This window comes from Erigeron canadensis, chromosome 1, assembly GCF_010389155.1.
Source record: "Erigeron canadensis isolate Cc75 chromosome 1, C_canadensis_v1, whole genome shotgun sequence".
Lineage (NCBI taxonomy): Eukaryota > Viridiplantae > Streptophyta > Magnoliopsida > Asterales > Asteraceae > Erigeron > Erigeron canadensis.
The window spans coordinates 42508926-42514066 of record NC_057761.1 but is presented as its reverse complement, the minus strand read 5'-3'; the positions used below and the strand labels follow the sequence as shown (position 1 = coordinate 42514066).

Genomic DNA, 5141 nt, shown 5'->3' with positions numbered 1-5141 from the left:
ATATACCTTCAAGAATTGATAGAAGAGAAGAGAAGGAAAAAGAGTTTGTTTGATAATCCAAGATGAAGTGTTCTAGGTGGTGTTGTTAATACTCTGATTATACAAAAGAGATATATATGTATACCAGATTTTTAAGTGGAAAACACTTGTTAACCTTAGAAGGTTAATCAACATGTGTCACTTGCTAGACTAATGCAAGTGTTATTCCAGTGTTAAACCAGGAACAACTGCATCCACTTAAACTTAACAACCAAACCCACTTAAACTTACCAACCAAACCCACTGAGCCATAATCAATGAGACATGGAAGCCATAATCGAGCCGAGTTAAACTAGCCAGCGATGCAAGCGTGCTAAGTGCAAAGTGCGTCACTAAAAAGTCACATTACGCTTCATCGCCTACGACCTCAATCCCGGTCCCGGGCGTGTCGAGTGCTTCGCACCCTCCGTGGCGAAGTGCCCCTATTTAGTAAGGCGCCCTCTCTTTACGCGAATTGGGTAGTCCCTTATAAGGAATTATAATCCCTCAACACTCCTACTTATAAACACACTTAATGTTTATTCTTTTACCAATGTGGGACAAACCCACATTAGTTAAACATACTTTCAACTTCATTTTAATATATATATTAATTTGAATATTTTATATTATATTATTTAAACACATTAAATAATAAATATACATAAAATTTCCAACAATAAATACGTGTGCTTAGAATATTAAAGTGGTACGTACTATGAAAAACTGAAGTTATTGCTTCAAAAAGTATGTTGAAGTTTGGGGTGTTCTATTACCACTAGTAATTTTTTTTCTATTTTCACAATTCTATTGGGGCAACATCCTTTAAAACGATATTATTTGAGACGAAATGTCGCTCCAATAGACCACCATATGTATTTTGCAATGACGAGACATGCCTCTCACGCATCAAGACTAAAAGTAGGGCGACACATTCACCCATAAAATGTCGCTCCTTTAGCTACATCACATTATTTATTAAGTTTATCTATTTTGATTGAATTTTATATTTTCTCTCCTTAAACAATGTAAATATCATATATATCAAATTCAAATATATAATATCATATTTCCCCTCCTCAAACACAAAAATATCATGTATATCCAATTTAAAAGAATAATATTTCTCTTCTTTGTAATGTATGAATATCATTTATACCGAATTTGAAAGCTTTAATTAAATTTAAATTTCTAAGACAATTAAAATTTTACTTTTTAAAATATGTCAATAGTTAATTTATCCTTTCTTCTTTTTCAAATAAAATATGTCAATAGTTAATTTATCCTTTCTTCTTTTTCAAATAAAATGTCAGGCCATGTATTAATGCAATCAAAATGACCTGCATTCACAGTAAAATACATAAATGATATAAACTGCTTTATTGTTTATTCATGAAACGACTCAACTCGAATTAATAGAAAAATAAAGATTTTTTTTTTTGAGAGATATCCCACTGCACCACAGTGGGGGGGGGGGGGGTGCATTCCCCACTGCGCCGCAGTGGAAACAAAACATCACCCGGACCATAAATTTCCACTGCGCCGCAGTGGGAGTCCTGTACAGCAACAACACCAAATTTTATTCTTGACACTCGGTCAAATTACAATTTTCAACCCAAAACCAAACTTCATAATACAACATTTCTAATTTCAAAGACCAAGCATTCATTTTACAACCAAAGGTGTCATCTACCCGTTTTGCCAAATAACCAAAGTCAAACTATAAAATTAAAAATTTCGGCATGATCCATTCGTAAAATCATCATCCAAACCTGTTACGGATTATAAATTTTACCAAAACACATTTAATCATGATCAATACATCACTACTACAAAACGACCCATTGAAAAATACCTAAAAACTTGGGTCTACACTAGACATCATAATATTTTTTCCAAAAAGACATAACAATGGTACGATGAGCCGATAGTTCAAAGGGGGTCATTAAGAGTCCTAATACCAATACCATTATCCCCATTTAGCTAAAGCAAGCATATCCACTAAGCAACTTTAACTTCAATCTTTAGATTACTTAACTTTCTTCCACATCCGGGACAACCTATAAAAAGGGTAAACAACTAAAAAGTAAGCAAAGCTTAATCTTGCATACGTTTATACATACGAAGGAGGGCAATGCTCAAGGGACTGTTGCATATGGACTATGACACCGTCGTATCATATTCATAATACTCACCCTTGGGATAGGCATTACATGGATCCATATAAGCAAATGATTACCATCACAATCAAATATAACAATAACAAATGCTCCACATGAGCCTATGGCCACCAAATAGGCCTGTAATCAAAGTCAACCATAAACATGAGACTTAACGCCAAATCAATTACTACCATAGACACACTCAACATGAATGGTAATTGACCCAAAGCATATATAAAAGTATGCAAGAAAACTCACCTCCTCCGCGACAACTAAAATCATAAATCAACAAGACCGCAAGTACACAATACGTATGCATCAACCTAGCAAGGATTCACAAATAAATAGAATGTCATCAATCACATACAAGGTCGCTTAGCCACATTCGATAGTATCTTAGCACCAAACCCATCATTTACAATCTTATATTAATCTTGGGTTAGTTCACATAACATGTATCTCTTATATCATTTTCATATGGCCAAACTCACTTTCATACAAAAAGTACCATTTTCATATTTGACCAAGCTACCTTCAAACAAGCGTAACTCAAGTTCTACTTACTCTTTTTACTTGATTCCAGTGGCCAAATTTATAAGACACATATATCTACATTTTATCTTTAGTGACCAACATGTGAATTGTCTTTCAAAGATGACTTCTGATCGTTTTAAAAACCAACACTGCTGTTGTTTTCATTAACAAAACAGTTTTGATCTTACTGACTTCAAATGACCATAACTTGAGTTCTACACCATATATTGACCTCATTCCGGTGGCCACTTATTCTTAACACATTTAGGTACATTTTATATTCAGTGACCAAGATATGAATTAACTTGCAAGAATGTGTTTTACCCGTTTTAATGACAGACATCAAATCAGTTTTGCTAAAAATCAGCATTGCGCCTCTGAATTCAAAAATTCATATCTAGAGTTATACTTCGTTTTTTTAACCCATTCCAGTGGCAAAATTTACTTAACACAATAACCTACATTTTCTTTTTAGGACTCGACAAGTGAAAATTCTGTCATGGGGGTGTTTAACTCGTTTCAAACTCAGGGACAGAATCTGTCCAACTTTGTTCTTACTAGTATTCATCAAAATCTATCATGCAACCCAACTAAAAACCCTATATTTGATTAAATTACAAGAACTCTAACTCATATTATAGCAATTTACTCAATATAAATAAACCCCCAAATTTCCTATACTTGCATGAACCCTACTTTCAAGATTGATAGAGAAAAATGATATACCTTTATTAGATGATGTATATATGCTAGTAATCACTCATTCAAACCCTAATTGCACTATTCATTGTCCCCAAATTCGTCCGTCACTTCACCACCATCATAAAAATGGATTTTATTCAACCATCATCATCATCATCATCATCATCATCATCATCATCATTATTATTATTATTATTACTTGAATACTTGAAGAATTATTTAATTATTAAGGATGAATCACACTCTATTTTAAACCCCATAAAAATTGCTAAGAAGAAAGGTAGAAGAATTATTGTTATCACTAGTTTAATTCTTGATTGAAATTATCATCCTTATCATCCCCTTGAATAATTGCTTGAATGGATTGAAAAGTTATGGAGAAATAGAATGAATCAAAGATGAAAAGAATATGGGTGGTGAAGGAATGAAGATGGGTGAGTCACAAAAGAAACATGGCTGGCACATTCTCCATGTGCCACGCCCTAGAACAAAATAAGTGGGTAGTATATCCGCTATCCATTAAAGTTCCAACTAATTTAACACCGTGTCTGAAAATAAAATACTAGGAAACTATTTTAATGTTAAAACTATAATAAATGTTAATTTTCATTGGCCTAAAAATATTAGGATGTTACAATTCACGTCATTTAACTGTATTATTTATATTTACATTTCCTTTTATTGACATATGATCAGTATATGTATGTCTTTCTAGATGCTCATACTAATTTGCTTATATGACTTAAAACTAAGATTTAATGCATATTAGATTTTTTTTTTTTTACCGATCTAAATGCTCTATGATTTGATTGTGGTAACTCATTCGCATAGATGATACCAACATATAATTGAAAGATGGATGTAATAATCACTAACAGATTAAAAATGTATAACAATTGTTAATAAAATTATAAATGCAACTAAATTGATTAATTGGGTATATATGATATTTATAACTCTTAAGAAGGGAAATATAATATTTTGTATTTGAATTGGGTATATATGATATTTGTATAGTTTAAGGAGGAGAATTTAAATTCTCTCATATATTTTAGTATATTAAGTGTTAGAATTTATGGATTAATAACTTATTATATATATTTATATATAAACTTGTTACATATAAGTTTTTAAATGCGATAAAATTTATATATCAAAATATATATAAAAAATAAATCATATATAACAATATATTATAAGTTTCTTAAATGTTTATGTATATAAGTTATATCTATAATTTTATATCTATACTATATTATTAAAAAATAGCTTTTTATTTATGAAAATGTTGAAACTTGTGTAATATTTACACATAACACCATTTAAAATGTTATATTACACTATCCACTTAACAATACTAATTAATTTACACTATCAATCATTTATCTTTCAAAATATCACAATTAACCATTTAGATCAATTACATTTACATCAATAACTTACACCACCCGACACCGCCTTCGTCAATAAAAAATCGGCCCCACTACCACACCGTCGACGCGACGACTACCTCCGCATCGCGCAGGTACTATGCTAGTAAAACTAAAATATTAATTCAAGTGAAAAAATATATAATAAATTATGTGATGAGAAAAAAAGGGGCGATTTTATTTTTGACAAACATGGCAAAATATGTCGATTTTTTCTAAATTTGGTGGCAACTGGAAAATGCTCGAGGTGATTATAGATGGCATAAAGTGTAATTAATTAGTATTGGGTCTATCC

The 5141-nt window shown here is 31.3% G+C and overlaps 1 long non-coding RNA gene across 1 annotated transcript; it reads right to left on the bottom strand.

The window, feature by feature from the left end:
• Positions 1-1919: 1919 nt before the first annotated feature.
• On the bottom strand, positions 1920-3759 carry LOC122596991. Its single transcript, XR_006323396.1, has 3 exons — positions 3441-3759; positions 2439-2503; positions 1920-2078 (listed from the first exon to the last, which is right to left on the bottom strand). It is a non-coding gene; the product is annotated as an uncharacterized LOC122596991 (long non-coding RNA).
• Positions 3760-5141: the final 1382 nt, after the last annotated feature.